Source organism: Rhinolophus ferrumequinum, chromosome 2 (genome assembly GCF_004115265.2).
Source record: "Rhinolophus ferrumequinum isolate MPI-CBG mRhiFer1 chromosome 2, mRhiFer1_v1.p, whole genome shotgun sequence".
Taxonomy (NCBI): Eukaryota; Metazoa; Chordata; class Mammalia; order Chiroptera; family Rhinolophidae; genus Rhinolophus; species Rhinolophus ferrumequinum.
The window spans coordinates 41,932,768-41,950,386 of NC_046285.1; the positions used below are offsets into that span (position 1 = coordinate 41,932,768).

The following is a 17,619-nucleotide window of genomic DNA, read 5'->3' on the forward strand; positions in this document are numbered from 1 at the left end:
GGATCCCTAGACTATGTTTTTATTAAACCAGAACCTTACGCTATGTGGAAAATGAAACATGACACTCCTTTGAGGTGGTTCAATCCAAATCTGTAATAAAGCAATATGAGGGTAAATCAAGGCTGGCAGCTTTCATCATAGTTGCTCAAACAACAATTTTTATTATGTTAGTCTCCAGAGCTGATAATAGAACTTGTTCACAAGGACTCTATTTTTTTAAGGATTAAGAGAAGTAACTGTCTTAAGGACTGTTTTAGTTAATACTTACTGAGCATATCATTTAAGCATTTTATATGTAACATACTTTACGACAACCCTATGAGGTAGGTACTGTGTTCCCATTTTATATAGAGGTGGAGAAATCAAAGTACAGGGAGATTACATACTTTGCCCAAGGTATCACATTTGGGAAGTGGTGGTTCCAGATTGAAACTCAAACAGTCTAGCTCCAGAATCAGTATTCTTAACCACAGTTCTCTATACTCACTGTCTCCAACTTATTTCTTCCTGTTCTCTCTTGAATCCACAGTAATCATACCTTCCCTCTCAGCCCCCACTGAAATAACTTTTCCAAAGTCACAAATGACCTCCACGTGGCTAAAATGTAATGGTCAGTTTTAAGGTCTCATCTGCTTTGACCCACTAACAGCATTTGATAGTTGGTCACTTTCTACTCTTTGAAATATTTTTGTTACTGGTCAGGCAGCATATTACTTATGCCTGATTTCTCTGCTAACCACAGTGGCTGTTCCCTTTCAGTTTCCTTTGCCCTTCTTCGTCTCCTGGTTTCTAAATGTTGGAGTATCCCCATGGTTCCATCTTGTACCTCTTCTTCGCTATGACTTGAAATATTGTGTACAACTTAATAAATCCCCATCTGTAGCCCAGACCTCGCTCCCCACTCCAAGCAACTGCTTACTCTACGTCTCAACTTATATATCTAATACGCGCCTCAAATTAAATATTTTGGAGACCGAACTTCTATCTTTTCTCCCTGAACATAGTCTTCAAGGCTTCCCCACTTCAGGAAATGGCAAGTTTATCTTTTCCTGAGGCTCAGGCCATATACCTTGGAATTATCCCTGACTTGTTTTTCTTTAACAACAGGAAATCTGTCAGCAAATCTTGTTGGCTCCACCATCAAAATATATCGAGAATCTGAGCACATCTCCCTTTTTCTAGCACCCACCTCACTTCAATAAAAGCCAATTCCTTAAAATGACCTCAGTTTCCTCTGTGGTTAACACCCTCCTCTCTAGGTTACTACTTGAAGATCATCTTCCTTTACTGTCCCTTTCTTGCTCCATGCTAGCAATACTGATTTCCTTGCTACATCGCCAACAACCACGTGTGCTCAAATCTAGGGCATTTGCCGTAACTGTTCCCTCTGTCTAGTAACCTCTCTCCTTCAGATGCTCATTGGAGTTCACGCGCTGACCTTCAGCTCTCTGTTCACGTGTCACCTCTCAAAGACACTTTCTCGCTGTTTGATATTGTCCCTCACTCCACCTCATCCCAGCACTCTCTATTTCCCTTCCGAACATTATGTTTTTCGTAGCTCTTACCATCACCCAACATGCTATATATTTTACTTCTTTATTTATAGTATAAGTTCCATGAGGACAGGATATTTTTTGTTTTATTATTGTTTTGTAAACTGCTATGTCCCCAGCAACTGGAACCGATAGTGAATGCCCAGTAGATGTGATTGATTCAATGAGTGAGGAAGAAGATAGCTACTTACAGTAGCTGAGTCCACCTTTATGGTCAGTGCATATGTGGCAAAGGTGACCCCCAATCACTCTTGCAATCTTGATCTCTCAGCAATCATTCAGTTGCTTTGCCTCCCCTCTACCTCCTGGGAAGATGCTCCCCCATCTTCCTTCCCCCCTGCAAGTTCTGTGGTGACTCATATAGTTTTCACATGTAATGTTATCCCTCCTAATGACCGGAAGATGTAGGCAACTTGACAGTGACTGTAAGTGGGCGGTGTCAGTGGCACCAGAGGACCAGGTCCTTGCCCTAGTGCGACTGCTTCACAGTCACTCCCTTCAGGGAGCACAAGTTATAGGGACACATCGGGTTCATCTCCCCATGCAAAAGATGTGTCTCCAAAAGCAGAGGACCATTTCGGCAAATCAAAACCACTGGGAATTCTACCCTGACTGGGACTAGATGACAAAAAGAAGCCTTTGCTTAGAAACAACCTGTCTCTCTCTCATGTTAGATCATCAGATCGAAGTCATGCGAGTTTTAATTACTAATAAAGAGTCTTTGGTGGATTAAAATGTTCTACTTATCATAAATTATAGTTAAATGTGCATTTACCTCTCAGTAGCCCTTTTTTAGTATGTTGAATATTTCTGCATGTTGATTATAGATTAATATGATTGAGACATCTTTTTCACACAGGAGCATTTCTTGAAAGGAACCATTGCATAAAAATCTACAGACAGTATGTATGCTTGTGTGAGTATATACACATATATACAGTTGTGATATATATACACATACCAGGGGTGCCAAAAAATGTATGCAAGTGGGCACTTTGGTCAATGTTGCTCAAGCAGTACTTCACCGTAATCAGAAGTGTCTGGGTGCTGATGGCAACCACTGTGAGCACCTCTTGTAATTGCAGAAGTCAGACGTCACTTGTATTCATCTTTTGTTATCAGTATATATTATTATAATTTTAATACAGTTTTCCTTTCTTAAAATGTGTATACATGTTTAGCTAGATATATATTATATACATACAATATGTATTATATATATAATATATGTAATATATGTTATATATATATATACATATATATATTCAGACATCCCTGTTGGCTTTTATCAGTCAGAGTCCAAGGATTAACACTTAAATCATCTGTAAGCTTTGCACAATTGGAGACAGTTTTGTGACCCAGATAACTCCAATAAAACCAGCAGGTCTCCTATTGAATTCTAACTGTGGTGGGTAAGGTCACATGACTAAAAGTGAAACACTATAAGGCAGACAGTACATCTCGTCTGTGTAGCTGTAGACAGACTTGGATGAGAAAGGGCTGCTCTGCATTATCAAAGAGGCTGGAGGTCCTTGGGAGTGTGTGTGTTTGTGGTGGCAAGTCAAGGAAATGGGGTGGGGCGGTGTGGGGCGGGGGTGGGCATGGGCACAACACTTGGTGAGGAGCAGGATGGGGTGGGGTGCCAGTGCTACCTAAAATCCCAATCGAAAGGAACGTGTGACAGGGGAGGAAGGAAAAAGGGTGACAGCAAGCAACTGGAAGGCGTCAACATCTATGGCCTGGTAACCTCTGATGATAGAAATCTAACATGAGTAAGAGAACCAAACATGTTGGTATGATTGATGATTTGGCCCCAAACTGGTGACTCTTCATTTCGGACTCATTCCCTCAACCTTCCTGCCACCATCCTCCTTTATTTGAACAGCACACAACCCTTGCATATGACTAGAAGAAATGGGAGCAGCAAGAAGGGAGGACACTGTAGATGGAAAGAGCTGTGATTAATCTTCACTGCGGAGTGTTTGTAAAAGGGACAGCCATTCTTGGGGATGGGAATTTGCTCCTCCTGAGACTTCAGACAATTGTTGCTCGTGTCTGTTTACCATGGAAAGCTTTGGTGTACTGAGGAAGTACTTTGGCACTGGCAGGAGGTTGATGGGAATATAATCATTCCAGCTCAGCTATTCATCTTTAGCAACCTGTGTCCTGACGCCTGCCCGGTATGGCAGATTTGTACCTTGTCACCACGTGCAAATCTGCCATGAGAAAAAATGGTAACAAGGTTAATGCCACCCTTTCACAGAGAGAGTTTTATTTTCTCTTGTTCTCTCCCGTATTACTCTAATACGCTCTGTGCCATCTCTCCCAACCTTCCTTCCTCTGCCCCTACCACCGTGTTCCCACCCAGATCTCCTGAGAGTCATCACTCCTCAGCCCATCAGCCAAAGTTACTGGGTTCCCATGGTTACCAGGCAGCTGGTGTCTAGACACTGAGAGATGCCTTGCAATTGAACTGCAAATCTAGCTTTTATCACACATACTCCTCTTTTCCCTGCTCCCTTTTCCTCCCATTTCCTCTTTATTTACAGCAGGCATTAATGCCAACACAGGATGGAATTACCTTTTGACAGGCCATTAAAGGAAGGAGGGGAAGAGAGAGATGGGGAAAACCCCAAACTTTCTGTCTTGTCATATCAGTGAAGTGAGAAAACAACTGAGGTGACAGACTCCAGTCTGGCTCGCTCTTTCTTCCTCACGAAGGATTTTATTTAATTAAAATATTTTAAATTAGAAAGCAGTGCCACTCGTCCATTGGGATCCATAAGCATCTTTAAGAGCCAGTAAAAGCATTTCAGGATAGAGCTTCAGCTGATGGCACTGAGTAGAGGTAGAATCTTTTTACTGTCTCTGTGCAATCAATATGATTTCTCTTTTATGATCCTCAAGGGAGTCACACGTCCATAATATCACTAGATGGGGAACTTTGGAGGGGGACACAGGCAAATATGAGGACGGGCCTTCATAGTGATGCCTAAAATATGGAAAAGTCAAGTTTCATCTCCCCTATTTCTCCTGAAAAAGAGAAAAGCCGTCTCTGACAGCCAGGAACTGGCCTGGTGCTCACAGATAGGCCTTAATGCTCCTGTTATAAGAACAATTTCGTAGAATATCAACATCAGACTTTTGTGATTGTTCAAGACAAAACACACCACCATAATTCTGTTTGACCACAAACTAAGTATGGACTTCGTCTAAAGCATAAAATGTCCAAGTATTTCCCTAGCCTGGCTAATATGAAGGATGATGCTTGCCTCATTCTTCCTTCCTTCTAGATAATATTTATTGAGATGCCCAATCATAAAATGATCCCCATTTCATGACAGCATCCAATCCAGAGCGAAACTCTGCTTCCTTGAATCCAAATCCCCTAGCATGAGCCCAAACAAGTCCTTTCTAACCCCCTTCTCATTGCAATGCCTCACGGTTCCCCATGGTGGATGTTCCCCTTAGCTGCAACATGTCAATAAACGCCACTTTGTTCAACTACAGATGTGTTCCCGGTAGTCTTTGGCTAGAAGGCATTGACACTCCATAGAATTTCTTTTTGTGTTATAATTTATACTCAATTTACTTCAGTAAAACTTTTCTTTTTTTCTTTTTTATTGGGGAAGGAGAATAGGACTTTATTGGGGAACAGTGTGTACTTCCAGGACTTTTATTTTTCCAAGTCAAGTTGTTGTCCTTTCAATCTTAGTTGTGGAGGGTGCTGTTCAGCTTCAAGTTGTCGTCCTTTCAGTATTAGCTGTGGAGGGCGCAGCTCAACTCCAGGTCCAGTTGCCGTTGCTAGTTGCAGGGGGTGCAGCCCACCATCCCCCGCGGGAGTCGAACCCGCAACCTTGTGGTTGATCAGATGCTCTCCAAACTACTGAGCCATCCGGGAGCTCAGCGGCAGCTCAGCTCAAGGTGCTGTGTTCAATCGCAGTTGCAGGGGGCGCTGCCCACCATCCCTTGCGGGACTCGAGGAATCGAACTGGCAACCTGTGGTTGGGAGCCTGTGCTCCAACCAACTGAGCCATCCGGGAGGCAGCTCAGCTCAAGGGGCCGTGTTCAGTCTTAGTTGTAGTGGTCGGAGCCCACAGCCCCTTGCAGGACTCGAGGAGTTGAACCGGCAACCTTGTGGTTGAGAGCCCTCTGGCCCATGTGGGAATCGAACCGGCAGCCTTCGGAGTTAGGAGCATGGAGCTTTAACCGCCTGAGCCACGGGGCCGGCTCAGTAAAAGTTTTCTTATTCCCCCCCACATCTTCTGACTAGTTTCCATACTGCCTTTACCCCTAAATTTATGACTATATGTCCCTTAATTCACCAATTCTCCTTTCAAGATCTCATAAAAATCTAACTTCAGAAAACAAAACTCCTAGTTTATTTTTCCTTTCTGTAGTATTTTCTTGGTTTTGGTCTCAACAACTAGGCAAGAGAGCCTAGGCCCCTGGATGAGTTTAAAAAGCCTCTTTACTACTTACTCTTTGGCAATTCTATGACCTGAGTCAGCAGTGATGGCAAAGACATGTGGGTTGAACAGACAGCTGACAAACACGTCTACGCGAAATCATAGTGAGATTACGACCAAAAAACCTGTATTTAGTATACTTTCATTTATATGACAAGGAAAGTCATTGTTTTTAACTCAATGATGGCAGAGAATTTGTTGGGGCAGGAACCATGTGAAAAAGCCTCTCCCTTTTCACATTATCATCTGTTGGCTTTAAATAATGATTTTATCTACCACTATCAACGACAGAGACGTTTTCAAGAGGGCCACGTCGGAAGCAGAAAGACGTATTAAGAGATGATTGCATTGGTTCAGACATTGGTGACTCCATCACCCCCTGGAATGCCAGCCTGCTGTAGTGCCATCTGTCCCTGAGGCCCCACTGATGAGGTCACTCACCATCTCTCTTTCAGGTTGAGTTCTATGTCTGGTTCTGGAATTGATCTCATTCTCACTACTAGGCTGGGAAAAGTAAACAGCCCTACACACAACTAGCTCGGCATCAAATCAACTTGTGCCTAAACACTAGTAATTGGTCTCTTACTTGAAACAGTTCCACTAACTGGATTTCAGCTTGGTTGGCTTTACCTAAGTCCCTGTCTCATTCATCTCATTTGTACTCTGGTTTCTCTGAGACTAAGAACCTGCCTTATTCTCATCATCCTCTTAGAGATCAGAATATTGTTCTTGGACCCATGATTAGGGAGCCCTATTGCTGGCTGACAGACTTTTCCACATGTCCATGGTCTATCTGTATTAGCCTCTTTCCAGTCGCTGTGTTCTCCTCGCTTCCAATGCTTGTTGACTTCCCCTGTTATTGACCTCCTACTTGACTATGTTCCTTAACCAGGTGCTTTAGATACTGTGTTATCCTTACCCACTTGTGCTTCCTTCCATTGCTTCCTGCTGGTTCCATGCCCAAGTGGTAGTAGCAGTAGTAGCAGCACCATGTTTTCCCAAAAATAAGACTGTGTCTTATATTAATTTTTGCTCTATTGGGGCTTATTTTCAGGGGATGTCTTATTTTTTCATGTACAACAATCTACATTTATTCAAATACAGTCATGTCATCTTCTGGAACATCGTTATAACGTACTAAATGCATCCGTCTGGCTGAGATCTTAACTGGGGCTTATTTTCGGGGTAGGTGTTATTTTCGGGGAAACACCGTAATAGCAGTGGTATGGTTAGTCTCTATTTCCTCTGAGTTTGGCATATTTTTCATCAAGTGTATCAGTACAGTTCTTATTTTTCTTTTTCTATTTTTAAGTCCTCAATTGGAGAGATGTGTTATTGAGAAAGAAAAATAAATAGATATAGATAAGTGCATGTGGAGAGAAAGAATTTACACTTGGATGCCTGAGCGAATGATAAGGCCAATCTGGTTATATTTGTAGTGATAGTGATTGTGTGATGTCCAGTATAGCCTGAGATATAAGACTAGAGCCAGAAGTAGAGTCAAGGATGTGGAGAAATATTTGGCAGTAGAACTTGGAATTTGCTGTATATGATACCAGAAATCATTGAAGTTTTGTGATAAAGAAAGTAATACGGTAATGGTGATGTATAGGGATTAACAACATGACACTGATGACATATATTTGGTGTTGATATGGTTATGAGTTGAACCCAGTAGAGAGAATGGTTTTTTTGATACAGAGTCTACAAAGAGAACATAGAGTTGAATCTTGGAATGTAGGGTACAGGGACTAAAAACTAGACCTAGAATAGCAAAAGAAATGCTGGAAAACAGCAGAAATAAATCCAGATCATAGTCTTCACTGAAGTTAAAAAAAAAGAAAAAGAAATGTTTTAAGATGTCAGAAGAACAAAAATGCACCAACATTTGAGGAGGTGATTTTGTTCAGGCTATTGCAATATGGACCCCAGCTCCCCAGGCCATAGTGTCTCCGCGGGGTGGTTTTTGCTTACACTTTTATAGGGAGGAGCAGATAAGTTACAGGTAGGGTGATTTACAACTGGGGTTGTTTTTCAATCAGAAGGGTAGTCAGTTAACTGAACAGGATTTGTTTATCTCTGCCTCTAACTTGTTTTAAAGGTATAAACAATTCTAATCTCAGTTACTCATTTATGAGACAAAGAGTAGGAAATTGGAGGGTTTGCGTCTGGCTTTGTCAGCAGGTTCAGGGGAAAGATCTGTGTTTGGCCTTGTTACAGGTAAAAAAGGGAGTCACCCATGAGTCTTCTGAGAGTCATGAGAAAGAGTGGGCAGTAAATCATATGGAAAAGAGTGTTTTGCCAGAACCCATTTCCTGGAGCACCAAAGAATGGGGAGACTTCAGAAAACAAAATGTTGGGGGAACTTCCTAACTGTCACTGTTTTCTGGAGCATAGAGCTCAAGTAAAGGTCAACAGTGTCAAAATAAGGCGTAGTCAGAAAAAAAATCAAGAATGAGAAAAGGCCTTACGACTTATATGTATTTGTTTGTTTTTGTTTTTTGGTGAATTTGAGGAAGCACTGTTAGAAAAATGGTACAGTTGAAGTCAGCTCATAGAGAAATGAGGAAGGTGAGATGAAGAAAAGATGGCATAATTACAATTTATTCTTTCATGAAGCTTGAAGAAGAAAAAGCAGGTTTGTAAACTGCTTGAAGAAAGAAGCTGTTATCTTTGCATTTTTGGACAGTCTTGTAGCAAAAAGAAATTATATTGAGGATCTATTTTGTTCTGTGTTACCCCAGAAGAAAGAACTCCATGAAAGCTTAGGGGAGGTAGATTATAGCTCAATATCAGGAATAACTTACAGTTAGAGCCGAAATGACCTGCTGAAGCAGAGGCTGTCCAGTTATGTGTTCTAGGGGATTCCTGTACTAGGTGAGGCGTAAATGAAGCATCTCCTAAGGCACTTTCTAATCTAAGGTTTCCGTACACAGTCTGATTACTTTCAAATAAATAGGTTCTGAAAGACAGAAGACAGTAGGAGGTAGATTCTAGACACAAGGTGTGTCTTGGAAAATGACTTTGTTAGGAGGGAAAAAACAACAACACTGGGTCAAGAAAAGAGAGAATGCCTTCAGCAGTATGATTTTTCTTTTTCTTTTCTTTAATTTTTATTGGGGAACAGTGTATGTTTTCCAGGACCCATCAGCTCCAAGTCAAGTTGTTGCTTTCAATCTAGTTGTGAAGTCGTTTGTACTAAATCTAGTTGAGGAGGGCACAACTCACTGGCCTATGTGGGAATTGAACCTACGACCTGGGTGTTACGAGCACTGCGCTCTAACCAACTGAGCCAACCGGCCAGCCCTGATTTTTCAAATGGCAGTATTATATGATGGGCAGACATATTTGATTTTAGAGTTCTATCCTAGATAAGCTTCAGACTCACCAGGAGCCTTTATTCTTTAACTGGATATTGTACCATCATGTCCCCATGATGTAATAGCCAAAGCTATTACGTTTTTTACCACTAAATATAAGTAAAGAGCTTTGGGATCTTTGACTAAAAAGAGAAAAATCAGTACAAATAAAAATATTAATTTTTTGATATTTCTGGTTGTGTTCCAGTGCGTGCTATTGATTCTTAAAGCAATTTTTCACTCGAAGGCAGTGCCATAATTTGACAAACCCCAGGAAGCTGAAACTCACAATGAGTACAAAATGAATTGTCACAGTAAGAGATGGGGATTGCGTTTATTTACCTACATGCAAGCATATAACACAAACACCTTTTACAGTGCTTTCTTGTCATAGTAATGTTTTTACATTAATTTCAACATTGAGTTAAACCTTCTCAGTTGGGTTTTTTAACACTCTGCTTTCCTTGGGAAGTGAGGGTGGTGGTAGATGGGGAATGACATGTGTTTTTATTTTCTCTTCTTCAGGACGTAGTCATAATCTCTTATGGATTCTCAGATATGACAGTATTTGTAGTAATTTTAGCTACTTATGGGCTTCCATTATCTAGTAATTCTTTAGTTATTTAGTTTATGAAACCTAACCGTAATCAATGATAACTATTCAGCCTAAGTTACAGTTTCAGAGGTTCCCATTTCTTTTCCTCCCTGCATAGAATATCCACTTCACCTGTCACAATCTGTACGTAATATGTTGATGTCTGATACAACTATAATTTTCAGCCCTGGTTCTGCAAGCCTCTATAGTATCTAAAATTACTTCTGGTAGCCCTTAAAGCAAAATTATATTGAGCTTACCTTTTATTTCACAAAGGGGAAAAGAAATGGAGGGAGGGAGGAAGAGACAGATAAGGAGAGGGAGTACAGTAAGAAAGACAAGGAGGGAGAGAGGGAAGGGAAGAATAGATTTACATGGTGCATTTAGGACTACTGGAAAGAAAGGCAAATTGAAATCAAGCAGTAGAATTCACTCATCCCCAAAGGTTGAGAGAGGGATTATGGTATTATGGGAGGATTCACTGAATTCTAATTAGCTGTGTGACTTTGGGCAAGTCACGGAAACTCTCCATCTTCAGTTTTTTCTCAGAGGGAATGAGGGGCTGAGATTAGATGATCTCTAAGAGCTCCTTCAGCTTCCACTAGTCCGTAATTTTACAAATAATTACAAGCCAACTCTATGACAATGTACAGATTTTGTATCTTCGTCCTGAATTATGTGGTTTATTCATTTGCATTGTTAAAATTAGCAAAACAACTGCCAAGTCTTTAGTTTTCTTAGAGCTGTTAGATACAGACATAAGGGAAAATTAAACAACAAAGATACATAATTGTCTGGCTAATCGCAAATACTACCTCAATACATGATGGCAGGGCATGTGCTGAATATGACTCATAAATGTAGTGCTTTTATATTAAAATGTAAATGTTACCCAAGCAATAGATAGATATTCACACATCGGAAAATAATTTAGGTGGCAGCATTGCTATTGGAGTGACTCTTACAGAGGTAGAATTATGTCTAGTTTTGATTTCTGTATTTTAACCCTGGAGTCAGATAATCAAATCAATCAAATTTCAGATTGTAGGATTCCACAAACCTAGATCTGTTTTTGTTTTCAAAGACAAATGTTGAAAATACAAACTTTGTAATAAGGCACATTAACTCAATGTATGTTAAAAGATTACAAATAATTAGTTTACTTTTTAAATGAAAACCAGTGTAACCTAGAGGATTGTTCGTTAACTATCTCAAGATGTGACAAACACAAATTAATAGACTTTTGGAACTGATTACTAGATAAGATCTAGGGTGACTCATTGTTGAAAATAATGAGTATAATAGAAATACCTAAGGAAAAACAAACTTGAAATGGCTAGTACAATGTCTAAGCAGCCTGCTTCAATAAATGTGAAAAACTGCTAAGAAAGAAAAGCTAAGAAAATATATTCAGTGAAACATCACAAACATGTTTAGCCTGTTTCATTTTTCCTCATCTCCTAAATACGGACCAAAATAGTTTATATCAAATACCTAAGGTCTGATTTTTTGAAAATTATTATCTTCCTCTAAAATGCAGCAGGAGGAACTAGACATAATTCTTAGGGGAGGGGGGAAATTGCTAACTTTAACCCAAAAGAAGTATGGTATTACTGTGCCTGGAATTCTTTTAAGAGAATGGTCCCTTCCTACTCCATCTTTGCTCTATTCTTCAAAGTCTGCCGGAATTCCTTGCTTCAGAAGGCCCAGAAATGAGAGTGTTGTGCATCAGTAGAAAGAATAACCTCATCAGAGCAGTCTTCTACACAGTCTCATGATTTCTCCCGCAACATATGTCCTGTCCCCAGAGGACTGCAAGCCCTCTTGGAAATGAAAAGATCGTTCTTGTCATGAAGCTGAAAAATTTCACTGTATCTGGTTATTTTCCCCAAGGTTAAAAGACAAGAAGTTTAAGTCTTTTTCAAGTTTTTGATTCAATAAATATTATTAAATAAGGAAATTTCTCTTAAAATTACGTATGCTATGATGTCTTAAGCCTGCAGATTTGTCATCCCCTTGGTAACTTGCCTACTAGATGCAAGAATTACTCTACATCCAGGAGCAGGGGGAGATGGTTCTGGCTCATTCAGTATGGTACATTCTTGCTACAAAATTTAGGGAATCAAATGGAGTTAAGGCCGAGGATAAGGTTATTTCCTTTTGAAATCAACTGGCCGTTCTTCTTTGGGTAGGAAATAGAGAAGATTGTTCTGTTCTGAAGTAGAGACAATAACAGAGAAGTTCTTGCCTTTTGAGACATTACTATTTAGCAGCCTTGATCCTTTCATTATAAAATCAGGCTCCTCAAGTTTGGTCAATGGTTATCTCTGCCCTTGTGATAATTTCTGGACCTTGGCCCTCGGTGTCAAAGCCTTTGTAAAAAGAATGATTTTTTTTTTTCTTCACTCTACAAGAAAAAATTTCCTAAGTCACAGACTTTTTGTCTCCCTTTCTCAGGATGTTTGAAGAAAGTTTCTCCTTGACTGTGGGCTAAGATCCTATAAGCATGAATTAGTGGTGATGGAGAAGATAACTGTCATTCATTAAGGCACATGGGTGTAAGCAAGGTAGTGGCACTACGTGAGGTTTTATTCTCTCATTTCATACTCATCACAAATCTATGAGGTAGATATTATTATCCCCACTTTACTGAGGAAGAAATGGGAAAGCAAGGAAATACACATTGACTACCTATATGTGGAACCCCTTAGTGCAATGGTCCGTACAGAGCAAACGCTAAACCAATGTCAGTTCCTATTCAGTCACTTAATAATAATAGCCGACACTTATTGAGCACTTACTGAAACACACCCTTCGTTATTAAGAACTTAAAATAATTAACACGTTTAAATCTCATAACAACCCCATGAAATGGAGACTAATAGTATCATCAATTACAGATAAGGAAAATGAGACAATAAGAGGTTAAGTAACTTACTCAAAATCGTGGTGTCAGAGATAGAATTTAAATGCAAACAGTCTAGTTCTAGAACTAGCTCTCTTAACCACTACTCTTTATAGTAGCTACCTATTTTTTACATTTGGGCTTGTTTTATTTGAATAATTTGTTATAAATTGGAAGACATAAAATTAAAATGAATGAAGAAAAAACGGAAGATGATGGAATAATGTTTTCCATGGCTATAAACCAGGATGATATTCGGGCTCCTTTTTATAATTCAATCTTTTGAAATTCAGACACATCTCTGCTATTCGGTCATGGTAACGTTACAAGTCTATACTTCTTCTGCCTGAGGTTAATTGAGGTTTTATTTAAATGTCACAAACCTGCTTGGGATTTCTCCCTTTTTCCATTACTTTCTTTCCTTCTATAAACATTGAATGCTTATCTTGTTATAAACATGATACTAGCAGTTGAGGGTAATATACATGCATTGATTCACTAATATAGCCATACATAGATACAATTTCCTAGGCATTTGGGATTCATCAGTGAACAAAATAAAACATTTCTTCCTTTGTAGGGTTTAAATGTTAACGAATGTATCCTTTTCCTTGGAGAAGTTAGTTCTTAGTCAAGAAGACTAGAAAGGATACGACAGAGTAGTGTATGATGCCAAGGATATATTTTCCATATAAATAAAGAGGAGTGATTGATTCTGTGTAAGATAGGTTTGGAGGTGTGGAAAGGGCATTTGAGCTGCGTCATGGGGCATCATTCAGCAGCACTTGCTAGATACATTGGCTGGGGTCATTGGCCTGCCTCCCAACCCTAGTCCTTAATTTTTGGTTAAAATAATAACTTTGGTTCTGTTCTTTAGCATCAGAGCCTGAGAAGGCAATCTTGTACAAATACCTTATTGGTGGGAATCTGTGAGGAAGTGAAGAAAGAGGAGAGGCCAGGGGAAGAAGTGCATTCAGGAATGTGTAATCTCAGTCTGATCCCACAGTGAGCTCTGAAGCACAAATTTCAGTACAGACATTGTTTTGCCCAAAAGCAAGGGCTCTCTGGAGTCATGGGTTGTGAAGGAGGCATGACCTTTTAGGAACTTCAGGTTGAGGTGGTTCATACATCCCCTGTCCAAGGGGCAGGTGTGGGCGTTGGCAGCCAACACCTCCGGTAGCTGGAAGATAGGTACCTGAACCTGGGCAAGAGAATCTGACAGGGTCACCAACAGTATCTGTGACAAGGAACATAGGACATCTGGAAGGTATAGGCAGGGATGTAGAGATGTTGAGACTATTTGAATGGCAAGGAGGGGAGAGAGAATATTGAGAATTGATTTTTTGCTATCTCTTTTTGCTTTAGTAAGCCATTTTTAAAATATGAAATAGTCATGATTTATTTTTTATTTCATTCACTAAAAATTCTTTAAATGTGAGTAATTTATATTTAGCAAAATGGAAAAGGCTACACTGTTATTCAGGATTTCTGATTTGAAGTTCGTTCTTGAAGACAAAGATGACTAGATTTTATTCTGATTAAAGGGAATCTGTTTCATTTTGAAATCGGAGTCCACATTGTATCTTCCTGGTACAATTTAAGAGTCTTATTCCATTACCCTGCCCCCTTTTATTTATTCAAAATTTTTGAATGCCTTTAGGAAATGCCTGCACTTTCCAGTTCCCCAGAGACTCCACCACTGGTTTTACCTATGGCCAGGTTTTCACATTAATATTATCTGCTTGTCCCCTTAGACAATTGAGTTTATAAAAGCTAGAGAGAATCAACTAAGATTTTTCTCTTGGCTAGGATTCTCCTCACCTGGGATACTATAAGTGAAAAGGAGAGATGCACAGTAGAACTTCTGTCAGATGGAATTTTGAACTTAAATACACACACACACACACACACACACACACACACACACAAATGCACATGATTCTATAGAAAAGAGCAAAACAAACTTAATTTCTAGGCTGAGCTGTTTCTAATCATCACTATTAGCAACATTCGATATCACAACATTATTTCTCTATCCCTGACATAGCCCTTCTCAGTGTCAGAGGAGACATCAATCATTGTCCATGCTAACTTGCCATCTTCTGTTCCTCCCACATACTGACATTAAGCAATGCCTCAATAAATCTACACATTTAACTGCCAGCTCAGCACGTCGTTTAGTAATTTAGCTAGGGGGAGGAATACACAAATGAATCCACTTGACTATTATGCTAGAATGAAAATATCACCCAATTTTTAATTTTTAACTTTTGAAAGTTGACTTATTCGTTGTGATAATGGTAAGAAATTTTGTTAACACCATTGAATTTTATATATTTATTTCATCTTGTCCCAAAAATGATTTGTGGCAACTATGCAAGCTGCATAAATTATAATTTTTATCTTTCTGCATGTTTCTAATGGGGGAAGAAGGTAGAACAATAATTTTTGATGGTTTGGACATTTTGAACAGAAAACGTGTAAGAAGTTTTCAATGCCAGTCAAATTGTACCTTGACTTTTGTTTTAGTGTTTTTTTAATCTCTAGGTATTTTCTCATTTCAGGAAAAAACACTGACTTTTGTTCTATAGATTAGAAATCCTAGATTCTTTTCCAACTTATATAACTGAGTAACTGTTTAATTGATAAATCAATTGTATTCTTATTTTCTGGTCAGAGTCAGAGACTTTGTAGGAACATTCTAGGGAAGAGGTTCTCTTAATCTTTTATCTGGCAAAGAAGTGGTTTTGTTTGTTTGTTTATTTGTTTTCTTTGGGAAATTGCTTTTTTCTTCCTGGGATGAAAATATTAAACTCGATGGGTGTTTGTTTTTTTTTTTAAATCTAAATCCCACAGGTTGGATTAAAATCTCGACATACTACATTCTGCAATTTAAATTCTAGAAAGTGCTTTCAAATACCTTCCTTCAACCTCCAATAAGGTGGGGCAGACATTATTTACTATTTTTTGGAGATTAGGAAACTGAGACAAATAAAGGAAAAGTAACTTCACTGACGTAATATGACTAATTGGTTGCACTGCACAGTCAAGCCTAGAATATAAATCAGCTTGGTCCTAGACCTAAATTTATAAGAGGAGAAGTAGTGTGTTTCAGATATCACTGCCGCCTTACCATGCTGCTTCTGAGTTTTCTTCTTGGTTAAATCCTTACCTGTTACTCTTTGACGTCAAGTGAATAGTGTTATATGTAACAGGATTATTCCCTCTTTCAAAAGCTCAGAAAGCAAGGAGGGGACATAGGTGATATTTGCACCATTCTGTTGACATCAAAATGGTGTACACTGGCTCAGTGCTTTGAAAGGAACATAAAGTATAGACTATGATAACAAAAAGAGTAAAATGTGGCCCCAGTGACCACAAAAGCCACGATCAGGCTCCAGAGTGACATCTGGTACATAGCTCAAGAGGAAGATCTTGAAAGTAATGAGGGACGTATGTGAGTTAGCTAAGGAATTTTTGTTTTATTACTTTCCTTTGAGCCTTTGAGATGATGATGCTTAATATTCAAGAAAGATGAAAATAAAACAGGAAAGGGAGCAAACACCCCAGCCCAGTGGTGACTGGTAGAGTAATTGTGGGCATGGCCCCAGGATGACAGCAGCTTCTATTTAATCAATGTTGACAAGGCTGGGGAGAGCTGGGCAGGTCCCAAGAGGTAATGTTTTACTCGGAAATCCACTCAACCTAATTTCAGTAATGTAGGGCTGTGGAGGGGCCTGGACCAGCGCCAGCAAACAGGGCCATTAGAGCTCAGTGTAGGCGATGGCAGCTGGGAACACCGCCATCCCTCCAGCAGCATTGCAGCCCGGCTGCCTGGCTGAGCACACGAGCAGCCGCTGCTGCATATGCTGCTGGTATTTGCTCACCAACACAATGTGCAGACGTGGTATTCTCACCCTTTCGAGGAAATGAATGGAATGCACAAGAGCAAGAACTGCTTCCAGAATTTATTTCAACAAGCATCAGGAGAGCCAGTTTGGCATATGTTTTTCAAGGACCACGGTGGGTACCCTTACTCGTTTAAAGGTATCAGCGCAGTGGTTTAAATGGGTACAGAAATGACTTCCATGCTTATTGCTTTCTTAATGTGGTCTTGCTCTTTTTTTTTAGGAATGGTGGTTGTGGATCCAGAATGTGAAAACTACTAGGGTTTTCCATATCTCAAAACTTAAGAGATTCATTAAAGATGTTCAGCTTTGGAAATCCAGAAGCAGTGGCCCAGGAGAAATTATGCCCGTTTGGTCTGAGTTCTTGTCTAGTTACTATGTTTTCCTTTACCACTCCTTCTCCAACAAACAATACACATGACAGTAATTACTAGTAGGTTAGATTCCAAGAAAGTAGATATTTTTGCTGTTTTCATTGCTGTATCACCACTGCTATATTTGCAATGCATAGAACAATACATGGCACATAGTAAGGCCCAGGATCTTTCACTGAATGAATAAATAAATGAATTAACACATTTTTTCTTCTCCTTTGAAGCATCCTTCAAGTCTAAAACATTAAAAATACATGGCGTTAACGTCCATGATGTTCACTTTCCCTTTTTAATACAGAAATGATAAAATTCGTGGAGACTGCTAGAGAACATGGTGATTTCTAGGACGTCTTTGGACCAGAAAATGTAATGTTTTTGTCACGGCTAAAATGCCAAGGTTGGAGAAGGTTATAGTCCTTTACCAGATTTTAACGTCATCATCCGTTTAAATTGACA

The 17,619-nt window shown here is 39.5% G+C and overlaps 1 protein-coding gene and 1 non-coding gene across 2 annotated transcripts in view; one reads left to right on the top strand and one right to left on the bottom strand.

Annotated features, from left to right (window-relative positions):
• Positions 1-17,619, top strand: part of GAP43 (growth associated protein 43) — a 94,859-nt gene that overhangs the window by 72,271 nt on the left and 4,969 nt on the right. The window lies entirely within an intron of this gene.
• On the bottom strand, positions 9,251-9,324 carry TRNAT-CGU (transfer RNA threonine (anticodon CGU)). The gene has a single exon. It is a non-coding gene; the product is annotated as a tRNA-Thr (tRNA).